We start from the raw sequence: 22,703 nt of genomic DNA on the forward strand, positions 1-22,703 counted from the left end.
GAACTCACTCACTAGATATGTCCAGGAGTATATTTATGCATGCAAAAAGTTCTTTTGAACACTCTAAGCCTCACCTACATTTCATGCACACAGCTGTCGTATACCTAAGTAAATGTGAACGCTGTGGTCTCAGTTTATGTGTGCTGCTGCAGTTTCTCAGGAAAAGCTATGGCATGCTCTTTACTGGAAGATTCGGTCTTGCCTCTGTTTAATTTGGTGGCCCTATTGAATCTGAAACAGCCATATTGATACCTAGGAGGATAATGATACCTCTACTCTCCAGAAAAATTCAGATTGTGATCCCTCCATGACCCCAAGCCAGAAAGGATGAAACAGTAAATTATGCTAATCTACTCATTGTCAGGTCCCCATCTGTTCTTTCCTTTCATTCAGGGCTCCATCCTCTCCAGAGCAAGCCCCACGTGAACATCTTTAACAAACACCTGGAGCTAAACCCACTGCAATGACTTTGTACCCCCCTTCTCCACAGTGAATACAGCTGAGGCACAAACGGCAGGGTTCTCTGCAGCTTGTCTTCCCCAGGATGTTGAAGAACATCCAGCAACACAATACATTAAATGGCATTTGATTGTATACAAAATTCAGTAATTTGCAAAGGGTCTCCCAGTCATTAGCGAGAATTAACGAGGTTCCACTGTAATAAAATCTTACTTCAAAATACAGAGTTTTACCGGAACATATGGGATTATAAAAGTAAATGTGCATCACACATAATCTTATGCCACATTATATAGCACATTTTTAAAAAGGAAACACCCACAGGTCTGAACAACTTTTATTTTTATGCAAATGCTGTATGCACAGAGACGTGCTTACTTGTCACTTTTGTGTTGTATCACCGCAGTGCCAAAGGGAAGTATCACATCTCGCTTTGCCTAGCTTTTATCCATCTACCTTTGCAAACACTCTTTACCATTCATAAGCTAAAGGACTTCTGGCATCACAAAATCTGTTTTCTTTTCACATCCATCTTTTGTGACGTGCAGAAGGAAGCCCCTGTAAGAGCTTTGCAATCCAATCCTCCTTGAGAACTCAGTGCTCTCTACAGCTTATGCCCAACCCTGCATGCTTTATATAATCATAACCATCATCTTTTTATTATGTCTTGGACTTGAAGAGTCCTGAAACCAGATGTAACTCATGATGACCTGACTTCAATGGGAGAATGAACCAGGTGGCTAATTGTCTCTAAAACAAATACACTGATAATTAGAAGGAGAGCACAATGCAACAGAAGCCTAACCACCAACCTTTATTTAAGTTAAGCAAATGGGTGGGCAAATGATGCAGCTGCATCACACTTTGACAGGCTAATAAAGGATCCATACTTTCATGTAGTCAGATACACTACCCAAAGCATGCCCTCAGGACTTGGTATCAATGATTCTGAAATGGTGCACTTATTGAAAATGGAAAAAAATATGTGCACAAAAGCACTTGTGCACAAAAGCCATTCTACAACAGCTTCTCTTTCTGAGCAGGTCACAGCACTAGCATTTCTTCCTGAGTATATGCCTTCAAACCTTACCTTATATCACAAACAGAAATAACCCTGGTGGCCTTATCCTGCTTTCCATATTCCCATGTTGCAAAACAAGCATATTGTCATGGTCTGCTAAGGAACAGTCTAGGAACAAGTAGCAGAAAAGGCTGCCAGTTAAGCTGCATTGCCTTGGCACTGCTGCACAGAGGACTTTACTTGATGATGGCTCTCAGAGTAGATGGCTTTAGCTACCACTGCACATCCCCCACCTTTACAAGCACTAAACTTACTGATTCCATAAAAAGCAAGCAAAGAAAATGAGTGGAGCTTTCTTTAAAGATATTAGCAACTCAGAGATTTTAATGTTAAAACACAGATTGCTTTCTAAATGGTGTCAAACAGCAGCCAAAAATATAGCACCATATAAAGTACCCAATGCAAACAACTCCACAGGTGTTGACAGAGAGGTGGAAAGACAAACATTTCCAAGTTATTCCCATGTTCCCTGTCCTGATCTGACAATTCAAGCTTTTGTGGGATAAGAGATAACATTCTCACCTTTGTTATTTCGCTTCAATATTTACTGTTGGTTATTCTTAAAAGATGGATACAAACAGCAGTGGTCATCTGTTCATCTGGAAGCATTCCAAGCGATAGGGAAAAACAATCAAAAACACCATTTACCCAGCACTCTCTGTCAGGTCAGATTGAAAACTAATTTGGGTACTTTCCTTTAGGAGAACCTCTCTCACAGGAAGGGTTTTGTTCTAAAAGAGAACTAGAAAGCAGAGCTAGAAATAAAGCAAGGGCCAAGTGTATCCATGTTGTACCAGTCTTACCTGTTCCCTGCTTTTTTCCAGTACTGCTATCAGCAACACAGAAAAATCCTACAGACTACACCCACTTCGCCTCAACAAAGGCACTTGGCCCAAAAGTAGGTTTTGTCAAAGCCTATCGTTCACACATCACTAACCTCCTTACGAGTCTTGACAGGTTTACACTGGCATAAGACAGGGGCAGGTGAGTCGTGAAAGTAACCTCTGCTCAGGGTCCAAAGTGAGCAAATCACAAAAATTACACAGGTAGCATAAGTGGTGAAAAGTAGAATTTTCCACTAACATGTTTCTGACTTCCAATTTTAATAGTCTAAGGAATTGTTATTAGAGTGATCAAAGGGAGAAATCACAAATGCGAGAAATCTGACAACTAAGCATCAAGCTAGTGTGGCAAAGAAGATCGCTTTCTTTCCATTTCCTGTTAAATACTGCTTTGGAACTTTATTTTGATGTAGATTTGACAAAACTCGCATTGCATTTCAGTTCCTGGTGCACAGGTCTGCTGAAAGAAAAAGAATAAAGCAAAAATGAAGAGACTGTCAGAACAATAGCTGCTTTAAAAAACAAGAAGTCTGCCAAGGCTTTAGGTTTAGAGAGTTTGCTCTGACAAATAGAAAAAAAAGTCTATGGGAAAAATAATCTCTTGCTTATTTTTGCAGCCCCTTAAGACTATTCTAAGTCTAGTCACTAAGCTGAGGTACTTCTCCCTGAACTTACAAAAAAATTAGCTGTGCTTTAATTGTTGAAAAGCATATTAGATATTGCTCTTTTCAGTTCTTCTGTTAACTAAGATTAATATAATAGCAGGTAAATTTTCTTTATTTTTCCTACCATCAATTCATCTATCATTTCAAATGATATATCACTTTAAAAGATATAAATACAGACCCTTGCAAATTTCAGAATAAGCTTAGCTTTTGTTTGTGTGTGTAACATTTTGGGAATACTAATAAATACATGGAAGAATATCAGTTCACTTTCAATATACCACAATGAGATTAAGACATTTCCAATTCCTTCAATACTCTTTGTTTTATCATGGTAAGCATTAGATTGTGGTGTTCTTGGAATACAAGTTTATGTACATGATTTATATGATTTGCCTAGAAAAAACTGCCTGAGTATTTCTGGCTTCAACTTATCATATGTTCTTTGAATTAATTGTTTTGTTAAATAAGAGGTGTACAGCAGTTAGCCTCTCGGGACTTTTCTTCCATATAAGATTTGAACTTCCTGCCTAAAAATTCTCTTCCCACAGTTCTTTCCTGGAAGTCCAGGACATTTTTCTGTAAGTGGCATTTCAGGATCAGACTCCACGTATTAGGTGTGAAATGTGACTCTGTCTCTCAATTCAGCTGCCGAGTTCCAGCAGGCCTTGAAAGTATATACATCCTACATCCTTTTCCCTTTTGGTACAGACAGGTAGCATGTACCACCAAGTATGAGCTTCTGACTAGTGCAACAGTACAATCAGATTAAGTTGTGTTCCCATCCCTGATTATTCAATTTGTCACACTAGACCATAAGAAACCAGAACATTGAGAGCCAACAGATCCATGTATTCTCCATAAAGAACACTCCTCAGAAGACACTTGTGGAAAAGATAGCAACACTGAAGGAGGTTTCCTTTAAAAATATAATTTTCTTTAAAAATAAATATTTAGTTGCAGAGAAAAAACAATATAGGGATTTCATTAAAACCTTGACATTTCCCTTGAAGCTGCTTGTCAACAATATTTCCTACACCGAAAAACACTATAGCATTTTGCACACTGCTTGTACACTTCCTCCTATAAGTTAGAGTGGAAGTAAATACTTTCATTGAATGATACTTCCTCTTTTTCCCTGGGACACTTTTTTCATAAGGAACTTGATATATTCTCGAACTAAGCCTGAGAACATATTTTCTTTCTTTCCTAGTCATCTTCAAAATTGTACTGAATAAAATGTTGGGCTGTGAGTACTGCAGTCACTGATCACATACCCCTATCCTTAACATTTTTTGGGTCTCTGCAGAGCCACCATATTCCTGGAGCAGCAGATGCCTTTAGCATTTGTATGTTCACCAGGTAGGAACCACTGTGATATATTTGAGCTTAATGTCTCCTGTTTTAATGACTTAAAAACAAAACTGAATCAAGTGGTAAGGGAAGTTCTGACCGGGGTTACACATCAGTAATAAGGAAGTCACCTCCCCAGAATAAACCTACTGGTATGAGGCCTGTCCTTTCTCTCAGACACTGAAAATGCTAAATATATAGAAATAAATTTTCTCCTTGGGTACATCACAGCCAAGCTCTAGTAAATTCAACAGATTTCTGTTGGGTAGTTTTTTTGGTTTTGTCTTTTTTTTTCAGTTTGGTTTGGGGTTTTTGGGGGGTAGTTTTGGTTTTGTTGTTTGTTTTTTATTTGGTTTTTTTGGGGTTTTTTTATAAATTTAGAATGAGATCTACAGTCATGTCAATGATTCTGGACTTTTAGCTAGTGCCACACCAAAATGCAAAAGCCTGTTACTCAGTGGAACTCATTGTCATGAGACACTTTAATGAAAAATTGGTGCAGCTTGTAAAAGGAAAAACGTTATTTCCTAACCTAAGTAGACTTTTCACTCCTATACACAGTTCTAAGAATTAGAGAAAAACAACCTCTCTATATCGATGACAGGAAAAAAATTTCCATTTGATCTGATTATTTTACAGATACTTATGAGACAGTTTACTTTACCCACAGACAACAGATAAGGCATGAGAGGAAACAGTCTGTATGATCTGATTCAGAGTGCCTGTCCGTACATGAATTTCATGAAACATGATGATATTTATGTCCTTGACATTCCCCACATAGTTCTAGAAATTATCAGCTTTGTTTACTTTTCCATGGCAGTGCATGCATACACAATTGTACACAAATGTTCCCCCTCACCAGCTGAGTGCACATCCATAAATAAAACATTCCTCAGAAAGGTTATAAACTTAACCACAGAGAGGATCAGCAAGGTCCTCAGGAAGATGTGGCATTGGGACTGGAAGTCTTTGGGGAAAAAAAAGACTGGAAGAAAAGGCTCAAAATCTTGAAGGTAATGCAAAATGGAAGCAGCCATTGAACAAATGAATGAATGAGATGAAAGGTATAGTAATTATATGGAATACTTATTCATGGTTGTCTCATGCTGATTAGTTTCTTAACACCTCTTTCCAGGCTTCTGCCTTTCAAACAAAGTAGTGACTGTATCTAGAAGATGTTGAAGGCTGTATTCACCAGTCTAGGTATGCACTCAAGGGTAGACACAAAAATTCTTGTCCTTGTAAGAGACAAATGCTAAAGTATAGCCAGCAACCTGTGATTTCTGAAAGGTGGACCATGTCCCACCTTGCTCCCCAGTCACCAGGTTTAACCAGGCCTCCTCCTCCAATGATTGTCCTGATTCCTGCACTTTTTCTTTCCATTCACCTTCATCTCCATCACTGGTAATGCCTTTAGAGCTACAGCAGGCTTTATATGAATTGCAGTCAGGAGCTGCAAACCAAATGAAAGGAGATTTTTTATTTTCTGTCCATTTCAAATTTTGCAAATGCCACCGAAATGGGCTAAGAGACAAGAGCTTTTGGGGACAAGGTAAAAGAAGATCTGATTCAAGATCAGGTTTAACAGTAAGATATTTGCCAGAAACCTCTTTAAAGAAACTTCTAACCAGGAGCAGGTCCCTTTCCTTGAATCTGGTCACTAGAGATATAAATTCAAGACACAAATTAGACCACAGGCATTCCACTTCCTGTGCTAAAAATAAGGTGTGTTTACACTTATCTATACATTTGAAATGCTATAAAGGGAGGTGTTTTTCTTAGTTCTTTAACTAGTACTGGTTGTTGCCAAGGACCAATCTTCTTACTTGGTCTGTGTTTTCCTTGCTATATTGTTTAGATGACCAAAGGCATAAAGGTATAAAAGTATAAAACAGATGGGGAAAAATCAGAGCAGATTTTTTTATCCCTTGCCTAGTTGAACCAGCCTTTCCCCACAAAGCCCTGGGCCATTGCTTAGTTTTACTCCCGTATCTACTGAGGAGATTCCTATTAGGGGAATAATTCATTTAATTCCATTAAAAGAATATATTTTTTAAAATTCTTTGTTTAGAGACTTTTAAACATACTGATACTCAATCACCCAGCCCAAAGCCTGGGATGAAGTGATAATTAGGTGTTAAGAGCTAACCAGATAACCACAGAGGTTATCTGTCTACAGGCAGCCACTAAACACCTAAGCATGAGTAAAAGTATGAAAACATGAGGTGTTCAGGAGCACTCATCCCTAATAAATTTCGAAACGTTTTGAAACATTTTGAGTTACTGGCCTGCCTTTACTACCCCACGCGGCTGTGACACATCCTGGCGTGCTTAACAGTACCCACCCACTCAGAAAATCAGTGCTCATGATAAAAGCGTGACGCGTTTAAACCCATAAATCTTGCTGAGGCCCCTTTTTTTTCAGCAAGGAAACATATTGAGAAAATCCCTCTCCCACATAACTGCAAATTATAGAGCCTCATTTAATCAAGAGAAGGGTTTCCTAGGTGTGCTTGACCCTGAGATCAGCTCAGCTGGTTAGAGAATCGTGCTAATAATGCCAGAGTTGTGGGTTCAATCCCTGAATGGGCCATTCATATAAGAGTTGGACTTGAAGATCCTTGTGGGTCCGTTCCAATTCAGTATAAATTTTTACTGCTTAGGAATCCTTTTGTTTTCAGAGGTGAAGATTTCATGTAAATTATTCTGTCAGTTGACTTGGAGCTCTTCATGCATCCTTCCTCCATCTGCTAAATTCACAGAAATACAAGACTTGCCATTGCAAGATTCATATCGTGTTCAAAACAAAACTAATTTGTAATGTAATAAGTTGATTTTTTTGTTCCCTTCCTTTCTGATGTATTTTTTACACTGATCCTCTTTTTTTTTTTTTTTTCTTTTTTTGTGGAGATTCCAAGCTTTATCTACCTGGTGGATACCTAAGTGATATTCAAGAGACAAACCATTTGTATAGTGTTTAAGGTAATATGTTCATAATAAAAGTTTTTTTTCTTTCTCAGGATGCAAAATATATCTGATAAAGCATAATTATCACCATAATTAAAGAAGGGTACTTGCCTTATAAATCATTTGATATAAAGTTGACCAGCTGCTGTTGTGATGACAATGCACTGATGAAGTGGGTCATTGCAAAACTGTGTTGGAGTGTACTCAGATATGCACACAAATGTATCACAGAATTTTCTCCTCAACACTGAACCAAATTTATCTTGAAGTAATTCAGCTAGCATACCAAGAACAACAACAATAATTAATGTGAATTTCCTCTTTATTTTTTTCACTCTCCTGGATCACGATTGCACGTCTATTAGGAGGTTCTGTGTAACCATGGTCCTATATGCCATGAAGATTCCAAAAGCAGGGACCACTTTTCTTGCCATTCAAGCCCATAATTTTTATCTGAATTAAGATGCTGGTGTAGATGTGCCCTTCAGTTATGTAATACTGCCACTGTACCCATGAACTTCAGGGAATTTCAGGGAGTGTTAAGTCCAGGTAGTTTTGCTGTGGCTACATTAAAGTCCACCAAATCCATGCCTTGCTGAAGTGAGAATCAAAACAATCATGCACTTCACAGGACAGTGTTTGGTCTTCCCTTAAGTTTGTCACTTCAGAGCTAGTAGTACCATGTTCATGAGCAATAATAAGGGGATTATTTTGCTGGCCACAGATTTTCCTAGTATCATTTCAAGGAACTGGCTTTTAATGAGAAAATATGAGAAATCATTGCAATACATTCTCAGAGAATGCTTAATTGAATGGCACACTAAGACTAAAAGCATCTGTGAATATAAGGCTTCCAAGCTGTTTTTGTTTTTTAATCATCTCCTTGTATCTGTAGGTCAGACTCTGTCCTCGCTTCTATAAACTGCAATGTTCCCTCCTGACCACCCTGCAAATTATTTTCCAAGAGTCACATGACAATGATCACCCTCAGATCTCTTTTCATAGAAGTTCTCAATAACTGAACAAGTTACAGACTTTATATTGTCTCAAATATTCCTTAAAAGGTAAGGGAAATCAAGATGCATGTGAACTATTTAGCCCACCACTCAATATTTTACAATATGAAAGTGATTAGCAGCAAGACAACTAAATACTTCCAGAGAAACTCAAAATACATACTATACTCATTTATGTAGGAATTACCATAATAATATTAACACTAACAGAAATATGCACATATGAAAACATTTCAAAGTAAACATAACATTTGCACATAGTAAATATCCATATGTCTCAATAAACACAATTTTAAATTTTAATATGGCAAGTGTGTGGTTCTTTTAATTGAGGATGAAAAATTAAGAACAAGCCCTTTACAGGGTGAATTCTGCCATTTTCTATGGGCAAAGATGGTAGAAAATCTTGGCACACCCTTGTGTAAATGGGTGCCATCAGGACAAGGTCTATAGATAGTGATTAGAGACAGAACACCAAAATAAAGTGCCATCAGAACTACAGCACCAAAAAAGGTATTGTGGTCTGCTTTACTCTGTGACTATAATCCTACTTTTGGCTACCAGAAGAATGTCTTCTCCTCTTTATTGAACTAATGGCAGACGTCCTCCATGACAATGGCCTCTGTTTCATGTTTTCTTTTAGTAGTCACTAATGCACAATTTTTTTCTATTTCTCTGAATCCACTGCTGTTTACAGAGAGCTTTGCTTGCAACACTAGCAAAAGAATAAATGAAGAGCAAAAATTTGTGAACATAGTCTGAAGAGCAAAGTCTATAATTTGCTGTAATTTCCAAATTCTGTTCTTTTTTTTCATATCTCTCGACTGTTTTGCTGAAGAATAGCCTTAAAAAACTTTTAAAAATTAAACACAGTTCAACGGGACTGAATTCTGCCTGTGGCTACACATTTTAGAAAGTCTTTGATTTTAACAAAGTGTTGGGAATTAAGAAGAATATTGCCAGCCTCAGAATGGCATCATTAGGACTACCTTGCCTGGCCTTCTTTGGGTATGTGCACTCTGTAATTCTAACACAGACATTTGTAGCCAGAAAACTGTTCTTCTTCTTCCTGGACCTTGCTTCTGATAATTCACTATTCCATCTTTCTTTTATTCCTTTACACTATTGGCGAGTATATCAGAGTTGTCTCAGAGATTTGTTTTCAGAGAGCTGCAGTTTCACCATTGAAGACTTCACAGTTTGATTTTGAGATATCAGACTGTGTTTTCATTACCAACTAATAATCAAAATGAAAATATCACTTAAATTCTCAATTGAACCAGTGTGTTATGGACATACTGATGGAGCATAAATATCAGTAAAGCTAAGATGACATAGAGTTTCTGTTCATAATAGTGCTACATGAAACAGATACAAGATGGCATATGTTTCTAGTTGCTCCCTCACCCTTTAGCACATCAACACAATTTGTTAACATTTGGGTGAATTTAGTCAGGACTCCTGAGTACCCCAAAACAGCTTTTACAGTTTCTAAAATGTATCTGGTGCCTGGGTTTTTCTTCAAATCCCTTCATGCAGAATGGAGACTGGACAGCAAACTTTCTAACTGTGCCCATGCACTCATAAACATCTGTAGCAAACCATAATTCTGCTGAATGCAGGAGCCACATGGCCATGACATTTTGGTTGTGAGTGTTAGAGAAGCATGTGGCTCTGAATCCCAATGTTATGGATTTTAGGCATCTCAAGTGGAAGCCAGCTTTCTGAGTCATGCAAGCATTCAACACATCCTGAAAGGCTCTTGCAAAGCAAATGACACACAATCTAAAGGTCTTGTACCTTGGCAGCAAAAAAGAGGGTCAAGGTGAGGATGGAGGGTAGCACCTCTCAGGAAGGAAATGGTTAAATGGCCATAGCCCCAGGAGCAGGCAGGCAGGCAGCTCCACCACTGCAACAAACCACAAATTATTAACACTAAGCAATTTAGCAGTTCAACTTAGAATAAGCAGCACATTGGGCACTGAGTACACAGTGGCAGACTGTCTATGACTCTCAGCTACCAGCCAGCCAGCAAATTTTATTTTTCGCCCTAAAAAGAGTTCTTTGAAAACTCCACTATAATAGCCCATTCTGTACCTAGGAATAATTTTAGAGGGCTGAGTCCCAGACTTCCTTTTTGCAGGTGCGAGGCAGTACATTCGCACCTCCAGCTACAGCCGATGTTTCCAGGGGTTGAGCTACCCAGGCCAGACTGTAATACAGAATTTCTCCGTTTTCCTTAATGCTTTTCACCACCATGAGCAGGTCTGGCCCATCCAAATCCAGTCCCCCAGAGATGTTCAATTGCAGCAGCATTAAGCCAATGAACAGTACAGTCTAGATCCCAGGTTTGGAAAACCTGGCCCCCTCAAGCAGCTAATGGTATCAATGCAGCACTATTTTTAAAAAGGGCATATTTCTTGGTCATACCTCACACTGCAGAGCTTCTGTTCAACTAACTACACGACAGTCTGTTAACACTGAAGGAAATCCCCTGAAAGCTGTGTTTGTTTGACCAACACTAACTAAAATTAGAAAAATATTAAATGAAAGCAGCTGGTCAGCTACCAGCCACAATATTATCCCAACTTCCTTCACAGGAAATATTATAATAACATTTTATTTGTTTTTTCCTCTGCTTGCTGCCACTGGGGTGTAATATTTCTTTCACATTGCTGATAGATCAAGAGCACTTCTGTTGGACTCAGGCTGTACTACATGCTGACAGTTATTTGCCCAGCATGAACTTTAATTCATGATCCAGTCAATGTCTAAGGATGAACAGGGGCAGGAGGGAGCAGAATAAAAGCAGAGACTACTGACTGCTCTACCCAAAGTGACATACAGCTTTGCTCTTCATTCTGGATCAGTATTTTGACCATAGCTCTGTAAATGTATGAACAAATAAGCTCAGCAGACCTCTGCCTGTGACATCTTCAAAGACACAGACTCAGAACCATGGGAAATGAACCATGAAACATCTGGGTGCTATGTGAAAGCTACCTCTGACATTTGGACCATGTGTATCTGCATGTTTTTGTTCATCCTCCCTCTGTGAAGGACAGCAGGAGTCCCTGCACAAGGACTTTGCACCTCTCCTCCAACACTTGCATTCTCTTCACTAGAACAATCTTACCACTTCATGCTGAAGTCTCAGCAAAACCAAACAGGGGCCCAAAACAGGGCTTGAACTCTGTGACATGGGCCACCCATACTGGCAAATCTCCCAGATGCCCCTGGACTTAGCCCTCAGCTCAGAGGGGTTTGTGGCCATACCATGCCAAATGAAGCCAGTTTTGCCTGCTGGCTCTTTCACCCAGATCCTTGCAGAGGAAGACAGCCTGACCCCAAACTGTTGGACTGTTCCCAGCCAGTTTTGCATATTCCTTCCCCCTCAGGGAATAGTCTTTGTTTCTCTGCTGTCACAATGGTTTTAACACCCCATTTACATAACACCTTTTGAAATGGACCCTGAGGTCTGGTCTACACTAGGAAGGGTATGTTGGGGGAGCTCTATCAGTAGCCAGTCCTACTGTGACTGCCATTCTACCACCAAGAAGACACTTCTAGAACAGCTTTTGCCATCTCCTTCCATAAAACAAGCTACATCAGCAAAAACATTTCCTTTCCAGCAAAAAATATCTTTATAAACTTCTGCCACTAATGGAAATCCCTGTTGAGAAATCATAACATGCTTTTAATTGTCCTTTGTATCCTACCTAAGGTTTCTGCTATAGGCAGAGCTTTATGCAACTGCAGTTACACTTTAGCATCAGTTTAAGTATACCAGGTATAATCAGTTCACAGGTTAGTGATAGCTCTTTTTCCTCAGCACATGCATTAAAAAACAATATGGCTTTCATCCATCTTCAGTAACCAAGGGTTTGTGCATATGGAAGCCATATGGAGTGTAAGAGCCTGCCTATATCAGAAATTATAACAATATATAGTAATGTGGGAATTTAAACCACTGTAGCTGGACAATATAACCCCCTTTTTCCTCCATAAGGATGTGAATGTATGTATGTATGTGAGTAAAATGAATGGGTTTATCCATTTTAGCTTCTGTTGCTTTGAAAGCAGTTTATCTAAACTGGAAACAAAAAGTGTTTATTTCTGAGTAAGAATGTCCACACGGAGAGTCGTGGCAAAATAAATGCAGCATTTTAACTATATGAGTATCATTTGTCATTCCAACAGACACAATTGGTTCCATATCAAAGTCCTATATCATATTTTTGCATATAGCTTCTTGTCACTACCAGCATTTGCATTTTAGCAATTTGCATTTCTTCTTGCAAATTAAAAAAAAAAAAAAAAAAAAAAGGAAAAAAAAGAAAAGTGTTCAATTGAGATTTGCAAATGAACAAAGGCAGCCAGGTGAAGGCATGCAGAAGAGATGGGGGAGGGTTGAAGGTGAGAAGGAGATAAACAACAGTGAAACAGCAGCTTTGCTTGGAAGGGTTTGGTTTTTCCTCCAACCAAACTTGGTGTGTCCAAGTTTGCATCATGAGTCTAGGTAAGGTGCTTTTGCTCAAATGGCACCAATAACTCACTTTTAAGAGCACATATTTATTGATTTCAGGGTATAACATAATTAGGTCTCATATTACTCACATAGGCTGTGCAGCTCCTGCTGTAAACCTAGATATTATTCAGAAAATCAAAGTAATCTCTTGTGAGTATTAAAATAACAATACATTTGAGAAATGATTGCTACCATTTTTGAAACTGCATTAATGTTCATTATTTATGTAATATACAAGTTTAGAACGGGTTGATTTTTTTTTAACTTCATTGCTAGTATAAAAAAAGTCTTCGAGTTCTTGGAATCAAATGAATGCAAGTTTCCTTTTTTGTATAGGGTGATGAAGAGAAATGTATCACTGCACATTAAAAATACATTGCACACTTTATACATTTACGTATGTGGTGCTCTTCATGTTAAAAAAAACCACACACACACAAAAAAAATCTCAGAGCACTTTAGAGAATGCACCCAGAGACAAAGCTATTGTTCAGGAAAAGCCAGATTAAACAAACATGCCTGTAGTCTTGACTTGAAGGCATTTATGGAATTAACATTCTGAGTCTCAGCTGGCACCGTGATCCGAAGCTGGGGGCAGAACATGCAAAGCCTTTGGCACCTATGAGTTTCCACTGATATTCCCATTATAGACAAAAGCCCAGCATTTTAGACAACTCCAAGTCATTTCTGAACATGTGCATTAATGGAACCAAAAGTTTTAATTAGCATTTGTGGCCTTAAATAATGTGGTGCTTTAAAGACTGTTGGAACTGCCCTGACATCACCAGACAGGGTGTGAGTGACATGACCTTAATACAGAATTGATCTGGCTAGTCTGGGTTATTAATATTCAAGGGCAGCTTAGTTCTCCATACAGTGCAATTTGTAAAGATACCCATGATCAGGGAATTATGGAAACCTAGACTAAATGTGACTAAACAGTGGAATATTTCCTCTTTTATCTGGGATTGCAATGCTTACAGTCCTTTGGAAAAAAGCCCTAGGATTTGTTCCTTTTTTCATGCAAAGTAACAGGTACAGGGGGCCAGTCTGATCTTTAGTTTTGACAGGGCTCATCACGATCTTTCACGCTACACGCTTACGCCAGCTTTCACAAGCACTCTAGTTCCTGAGACAGCCCTGTGTCTGCTGTCATAGCTGCTACAGTACACAGAAAATTCAAGGTAAAAAGCCAGCAAAGCACAGAGAGTTCAGTCCTTGACATGACCCAGGATCACAAGAATGAGTCCATATCCACCATCAGGAGACAGTGCTATTCCCAGCTGATTAGCTGCCAGCACACAGTATCTCTGAAATACTGACACTTTGCTTGTTCTGGTTGAGCCCGAAATCCCTCCCTAGACATGGGAACTAACATGGTTAGTTCTAACCATACTAACATGGTTTCTAAGTCAACAGAACAAAACCCAGTGCAGGAAGGTGGAAAGTACAGGATCCATAGAGGAAAAAGTAAACATCCCCAAAGGATTCTCTCTTGCTTAATTAGTCAGGAGCCAGTGGCATTGACAAGGGCCTGGTGTGGTGGAAGACAGCAGAGTAACTAATTCCCAGCCTATGGTGTAACACTGTTACAAAAAGAAATGACAGATGTCATTCTGACATGTGTTAACCAGAACATCCTGTGTAAGACATGGGAAGAAATTGTCTCATTCTCCTCACTGCTAGCAAGCTCAGCTGTACTTCTGTGTCAGCTCTCAGTGCCTTTATGAAAGATGTAGACAAATTGAAGAGACTGAAGAGAAGAGCAGCAGGAACAGTAGTAAGATGTCTAGAAAATGGGTATAATTAGAAAGAAATGTATGATAAACCCTAACTATCACACTCTGGTGTAGTAATGAAGGAATCATTGAAGTCATGAGAAGAAGTATTTGGCAATTAGTTTATTTTTCAGTAGAAAATTTCTGCGTGTGTGTGTGTGTGTGTCTGTGTGTGTGTGTGTGTGTGTGTGTGTATCAAAATGTTATATAGCTCTGGAAACTGGGAACTATGTGAAAACTTCAGCAAGGAAGGGAGATTTTCAAAAATAGATTAAATGAAATTGGTAATCATCTAGATAGACTTCTTCCACCTTAATCAAAAGGAGGAGCAAGATCACTTCAGTGGTCCAATACATTTTGAAGATTTCTGCAACATTATACCCACCCAGTTCTGCTATCACGTTCTGCTGTGTTACAGTCCACCCCAGTCAATTAATGAGTCACTTTTCTTGCCATCATGAGTCTTCAGCACAGCCCCTTTCTACTGTTCACATTATTCCACAGACACATTGCACTGAGAGACCTTCCTGGTCAATTACCAGGATGAGACATTCAGTATCAGAATAAGCATTACTTGGAATAAGCAGACATCATAGTTTTTAAAAGTTCCAATGTTGATTTGATTATTTTGCAGAGAAATAGAGTCAGACTAAAATATCTTAATTTATATATATATAGGGTCCCAGAGCCAACCAAGAAATTCTGTAAGTAATGCTCAATGCTTAATAATGATACGCCACAGAGTTTAAGATTTGTTTCTATTAATGAGGACATCCATGTGTTGCACTTTGGGAAGACTTAGAGTTTCATAATTACTGCCCTCTGTGACCAGCACATGGTTGACTACAAAGAGCTGCTTCTCTGTGAGACTGCTCCAACCTGCAAACAGTACTGCAGGTATGAATTTTCTACACAGAACCAGAAAACCCCACATCTCAGTGCCTTAGTTTTCTCTCCAGCAAAGTGTCATCACCAAATTCTACAAATGGTATTGCAGCACTTCATGGAGGTCACTTTTCCAGAGCTTTCACCATTTCCATATTCTTTTTCTGAACTCCTTCCATATGATCCAGCTCTAATTCGGAAGCTTCAAAAAATAGACCTAGCAATCAAGCTAGGTTTTATCATTTCTGACCAGAGTACAGACATTTCTTCTGCATGACAGACTGTCTTCCTGTTTATAAATCCCATCACTAATCATATCTCTTCCAGAACCTCATGATTTACCATTCAAACTAACCCCAAAACTAACTCTGGTCCTAAACAAATTTCCTGCCCTGTATTTACCTGATGTACCTGCTTTCTTGTATCACTTGATTTTTCATCCATTTTTCAGGCCGTATCTGCAACTTGTTAAAATAATTTTGAATATTAATCCCATTTTTCAGCACCCTTGCTGTCTGTCCAGTTTCATATAACCTGAAAATATTGCAGGCATGTATTTCCCATAAGGATCATATTGCATCACACTGAAATAGACCAAAAAGGTAACAAGAACCCTGCAAAATAATAATCAACATAATTTTGCATTTTGACAGGAAATCCTTTTTTTGACGACCTGGATGTTGTTATCCAGCCAGCTTCTGTAGTGCCCTATGGCATTCCATGGCATTCCTATGAAATGTCCTACGACATGGCAAGAACATCACCATTAAGTATTTATCATTATCCCTAAGACTAAGTAACAAGAAAGTTCCCAGTGCTACCCTATAAATTATACACCTAAGCTGTAAACACAGTCTTTGTAGAGTAACTATAATTCCATGGAAGCCTAATAATGCAGAACTACAGAATTTATCTTTGCTATTAACTTCACCATTCATCCCCTCAAAGGTTATATGCGTATTCACAAAATGACCTCAAAGGAATGTTGTTGGGATAACTGGGGCATATTCCATGAAAACCCAGAGAAGATGCTCCTAAAGCCATAGGGTCAGGTTAAGCAAGTCTGTATTGCGTTGGTTGCTCATGCTCCAGAAGGTTAGCATGCCCTACTGTACAAATACCTGGTGGAATAAGGTGGGTTCAACATCTGCATGGCACTTGTAGACCAATGTCTGAGCTGTTCCAAAGATTCTCAGGCTCCACCAGCACTATGGAAGTGTCTTTTTGACAGTGACAAATAGCATTGGTGCATTCAGGCTTTGCTTTAACTCTGCCTTGAGTCTAAGAAACAGGCTCACTTTCCATTTGTCTTCATTGTAGGTGACTCTAACAGGTAATGACAGCTGGCAAACAGCAAATAGCAATAAAGCCAAAATAATATTCTGAAATGGGAATTATATCAACACCCAGCACTGCCAAAATTGAGTTTTGCTCTAAAGACACCCTGTTCTTGGATTTTCAAAACGTTTGCCTCAGCATACAACAGACAGTGTAAGAAAAAATCTTAATCCTTCTTCACCTTCCACAATAACAAAAAATAAACAAAAAAATCCAAACCAAAGCAAACAAACAAACAAAAAAAAAAAACAAACCCAAAGCCCTGTTGCTCTGCCATCCCAAAAGAAAAGACAAGGCTTCCTAAAAATGTTGTCCAGGCATACAAAAAGAAGGTAAGGAACGTGGCTGAATTCTTCCAGAAATACAAGTTGCTGGTGGGAAGGACGTGGGCTTACCAGAATTTATGCCAAGTTATGGAAAACTACATATTCATAGCTCCCTACCAAACACAAACATAACATTAATCAAGGTGTGAAAAAGGCATATTGCCTCTGTGACTGGGGAGGGAAGCAGTTTGGTCATCAGAAATTTCATAAGTCATGGCACAAGGGTATAGGAAAATTATGAAGCATAAAAGTATTAGGACAATCTGGACTGTTACATTTTATACAAAGTGTAGATTAGTTTTTATTCCTGAATATTTTTACATTTTCATTGGATAGTTTAGTATCAGGATTAGTAAGCATACAGTGTCTCTTATACACTGTTTTAATGAAAACATAACCTGAAATTAGACACTGTTTGGGGGAAAAAACCTGTTGGTTGGAAATCTGTTTCCCTACCAACATTAAAAACAGTCAACATAACTCAGTGATGATGCAGAAATTTAACTTTTGTACATTTTTATTACATTCAGGATACCAAAGATAACTGGATTTATTCACAAGACGTCTGTCATTGAATTCAGTTTTCTGGTACAATTTCCTTCCTATATAAACCCATAAAAAAATATGATGGCTGAAACATTAGGACTGCTTAAAGCAGAAGCTGATGTATCTCCATACAGAAAGAACAGATAGATTGCAAACTGTTTATGTCTTTTACATTTTTTACTGTATTAATAAGGAAACACTGTGATTACTAATCAAAAAAAGACTCAGGAGTGCTGCTTGTAAAGTGCACTATTATAAAGATTTATATCTGTATCTGGGGAGTAATATAGAGCATTGATATTTTAAGGAGCTCAGTTCAAAATCTCTTTATTCAGTGAAAGCCCATGAGACTGAAATATATTTTTCCTAGGACAGCATCATTGTTTATGACAGGAGTTATAAAAAAAATGTTTTCCCCAAAATTCTACGTATGTCCAAAATATCTCAGAATTAATTACAAGATAATTTTCTTACATTTAACTGAAATATTTTAGAACATGGCATTAGGCAGCCAAAAAAAAAAAAAAAAAAATCAGCTTCTTATCCCTACATTTGCTTAAGGCTGAATAAAAAGGTATCTGTATTCAGCATATCTTTCATGAACCAAAACATACTTCTCAAAATACTTGGAGAACATGACTGCTTACATTTATTTAAGAACACAAACCACTAAGAGATGAGCATGAACCAATCCTCCCACTGGGGCTTGCCAGGAGACCACAGGGAATTCACCTTTCTGGAGACAGCTTGTTATTCAGGTTGAAATGTGTACATTTGGCTACATTCTGTCAACCTTTTGCAGGACCTGAACCTGTCCTTTTTAAATGAAGAGTCCATTCCCAATGTTTGCTTACTGTTGCATCCTAAAAGAGCAGAACAAGGAGCTAGAACATGATCTAGCAACTCACAGCAATATTTCCTAGTTATTTAATAGATGCCAACAAGTTGTGTATAATTTAAAATAAATGGTTACTTTCTTCATACAATGAAGTGTAGGTTCATGTCCATGCTTCTCACAGCACAAAGGACCATGGCAGTGATATGTTTATAAAATGTTTGTATTAAATACTATTGTATTTATTCTGTTAATACAACAAAAGTCACAGAAGTTTGGGGTTTTGTACCTGGCTTGACTACATTACACCTCTTCCTTAAAGAAGCAGGAGAGCTCCTGATCTTTTAACAATCTTTAGGAATTAACCAAATTATATTAAAATACACTTTTCTAAATATGTTTTTCATTTTCAATATAATTTTTCCTTTCTTCTGGAGACCAAACATCTGTCCTCTGCATGCTTCAAAGATCTTTGGTGGGTCTTGAAGCAATTCCACCATTCTCTTTGCTTTAGGTCACATTTTGATGTGCTGTCTGGGAAAATACCAGACCCCACCATTTCGGGTCTGTTTTGGCACAAATAGATACCTGTTATACTTTGAAAGAGCGCTGTATAGCCAATATATGAAGTTCACCAAGAGAAAAATTAAAATGTGGTAATAATTTAATTCCTTTCTTCCTTCCTTTTAATTGTTAAAATGTAATCTCATGGCCGTACTGTTATCCTTCGGGTATGATACATATCAAACCCGTGTGTGTATAAGTGGATTTTTAAAATGTGCTATGAAAAGTAGCAACGCACTGAGATCAGAATCTAAGCAAGTGAAAAATAAGACGCATAGGAACTGACGGCATAAATCCAAAGTTTATCATATAATTCCCAGATCCATGTAGCTGGTCCCTAGGAACATAAAAAACCCAACAGTACAAAGGAAAACATTTTCAGATGTACGTCTTCTTCTTTTTTATTTTTTTTTCCTAAAGATCCTGCTGCAGAGGTTATATCTGGCAGTGGGGAGCTTTTTCTCTTATCTTCAGTTCCCACAAGAACCAAGCTTGAACATCAGAGCTCCCTAAGCCTAATAAATGAGAGTATTCTTGTCTGCTTTATCTTTTTTTTTTTTCTTCCCCCTAGTCATATGATGAGGAAATAAATATATGATCTTGTTTTCAAAAGAAGCTATTATATTAAACTGAGGGTGTGAGCCTATCCCGTCCCCTGGGCTCTCACCTAGAAGTGTGTGGCAACGTGCAGTCACTGGCATGCAGGAAGAGTGGCTATTGCTCTCCTTGGAGCAATAGTCCTGGTCCTTGCTTTGGAGCTGGAAGGCAAGTGGCCTCTCTGCAGCTTGCAGGTAATGCCTCCCCACAGTCACTCTTGTTCTGATTCGTCCAACAGAATGGGGTGCACATCACAATCAATTTCCATAAATATTCACTTACGCCTCTTTTGCCTTCATTTTCCACAAACATTCAAGTGCTTGACTCATGTTCACATGAACGCTCCCAGAAAGAGAATATTAAGCTTACATGCTTGAGCACTTGCTTATAGTAAATTTTAAAATAACTGAGTATGCAAGTCATAAGATGGGAAATAGAGTGTCTTTGCTGGTCCCTGGCAGAGGGGCATTTAAATAAACCAGGCAAGTACCTGCTTATGTCCTTCTCATCTACAATTATGTCTGCACAAGCAGTTTTATTTGGAACAGTGGACTTGCAATTTGTTCCTCCACCGTAGTTCAATGGACATGGCATGGAGCAAGAAAAGTACAGCTCTGAGTTTCACTTTCCTCTAGAAGAGGAAGAATTCTGTTCTGTAACCTGTGCCACATACTTTGAGATTTTTAGACAAAATACACTGTATAAAAGTTATATAATATTACTGAACATTGCTTCTTATGTTTTGCATGGAAAAGACCTTCCATAGGAGAAAGTCTTCCATACTCTTCTGGAAATGGTCATGGACTGTGAAGAAACACAGATAGTCAGAAAATTCTATTTTTCTTAATGCTAGTGGTATTTTCTGCATTCCTGAGTGCTCAGACCGAAACACTAAAATCTGAGTGCAGCCAATCAGCCTCAGTTTTTATATTTCCTTCAGCAGGGCCAGCATTTCATTTCCAGCTTACACACATTTCCTTTATTTCCTAAAGTTTAGAAAAGTTAGAAAGATGAGATTTGGACACAGGAGGTGAAATTCCAGATGGAAGAAGAGAGGTTTATCAAAAACCTCTGAGAGAAAAGCCAACAGAAAAACTGAGAAATGAAACATCCAAAAGAGCCACTAGCTTGAGCATGGACACATAGGGCCAAATTTGTCCTCAAAGTATTTCTGCTCTCTCAGACCTGATGGATTAAGCCTCCTATTTGGTTGCTGAACAATCTGTACTAGCAGGAGAACTACTAGAAAATGAGCATAAACAATTTACTGAGAAGTGGCTGTATTTGCTCTGAGCTGTAACTGGTTCCACAGACACCACATAAAAGAAGCCCACATCAGTGTTGGGTAGTTTATTTCACCCTGAGCCAGCCAACACATTTTCTGTTCGAACCCTGATGTGTCTGCTGCACAGGGGAAGGACACCTGGGGGTTTTGACCTTAAAATTAGATCCACTGCACTTGGAAAAAAACCACCCTCATAGCAAGGCCTTTCTTATTTACCATCCAAATGATGCTGTATCTCTGAGCCTTGCAGACTGCTCAGGCCTCAACAGACTGTGAGCAAAATTGGACCCAATGTGAATTTGCAATAACTCGCTCTGCAGCGCTTGATTCCCCTGCCTCCTGCAAAATGTCTCTGAGGACTCACACACAGCCACCATGTAGATCAATAACTTTACAGTACAAACAGACAGAAACTTTCCCTTTTGGGAATGGGATAAGGCAAAGTCAATTAATGTACAACAGAGAGATGAGTAATTGAGCCAGGAGTATTTTAATAGAATATACCAATCCAGCATTTGCATTTTCAAACTGTTATGTACCTCCTGATCTAGAATCACTTTAAATCAATTTTTAAGAAATCCCTCTGGGGCTGAGAGAAGTCATTGTCACTTTTTAGATCTTGAAGAATGCTGTTTTGAACCTCCAATACAAAATTTAAACATAGTACTCCACTTACTGGATTTTCTATTTTCTTTTTTGTATAGATTTGCAGCAGCATAGCCCAAACTTCATACATACTCAGTTCTCAGACTTGAATTTCAAAAATGACAGGGTTTCTGTGTCAGAGTCTGACTTGTCAGTGACCAATATGCAAACATTGAGAATTAAGTAAGTAAATTGGCAGCAACTGCCATCAGAAGTCAGCGTCTCATATCACAGATTCTGAGGTGCCACAGGATTTTCCTTCAGTAGGGAAATGAAACACTATCTCAGCCATGTTTGTACAAGGGAGAGAGCTGTTCTTTGAGGCCTTGTTCTCTGCTGCAGAACACCTGGATTCTGAGAGACACCTGCTTGTCCTAAAGAAGCCCCAGCAGCCGTGGTGAACCCAGCAGCACTTCAGACACTCTGAGCTTGAGATGCTTTGGGAAGGAGAGAGAGCTTCTATGTCAATGTATGTGACAACAGCAGTACTCATTTTCTGAATGCTGTGGGAGGATTCGTGTTTTAAGTTATGATTGGGTTTGGGGACGTGCAGAGAATATTTCATTTTTAAAGGGGGACTGTACAGACTGTGAGAGAACAGCACTGTGCAGGAAAGCATAACCCATTTCCTGGTCCTTTACCTTGCTGGGTGTGAGAATTCTTTCACGGCTCCCACCTTCAGCTTCTACTTGTTTGCAGTATTTTACACACACACCAGCATTTTCAACAGCTGTCTATAATTCCAGCTATAGTTTGATGCTAAATACAGTAAGTATCTGGGAATAGTAAACATTTGCCAGTAAGACAGGAAAAACAAAAAGATTTAGCAAAGAACCCTTAATGAGAACCATGGGACATGTTACAACTCTGCTGAGAATGAATGTGCTTTGCAAAGGCATTTGCATATTGTCACTCCTCCCAGTGTGGCTATTTCCTTAACCTCTTTTTAGATTGCAAACACAATAGGGCTGTGCAAAATTTCATCGAGGC

At 38.6% G+C, this 22,703-nt stretch overlaps 1 long non-coding RNA gene across 3 annotated transcripts; it reads right to left on the reverse strand.

Annotated features, from left to right (window-relative positions):
* Positions 1 to 2,761: 2,761 nt before the first annotated feature.
* Positions 2,762 to 11,768, reverse strand: LOC147655846 (uncharacterized). 3 transcript variants are annotated; one of them, XR_015280175.1, is made up of 4 exons: positions 11,663 to 11,768; positions 10,187 to 10,295; positions 5,710 to 5,856; positions 2,762 to 2,839 (listed from the first exon to the last, which is right to left on the reverse strand). It is a non-coding gene; the product is annotated as an uncharacterized LOC147655846 (long non-coding RNA). The 3 variants fall into 3 exon arrangements; XR_015280171.1 differs by having other exon boundaries at positions 2,762 to 2,842; XR_015280191.1 differs by having other exon boundaries at positions 2,762 to 2,842; positions 5,678 to 5,856.
* Between the last annotated feature and the right edge of the window lie 10,935 nt (positions 11,769 to 22,703).

Source organism: Cyanistes caeruleus, chromosome 1 (genome assembly GCF_971803275.1).
Source record: "Cyanistes caeruleus chromosome 1, bCyaCae1.hap1.1, whole genome shotgun sequence".
In the NCBI taxonomy this organism is placed as follows: Eukaryota; Metazoa; Chordata; class Aves; order Passeriformes; family Paridae; genus Cyanistes; species Cyanistes caeruleus.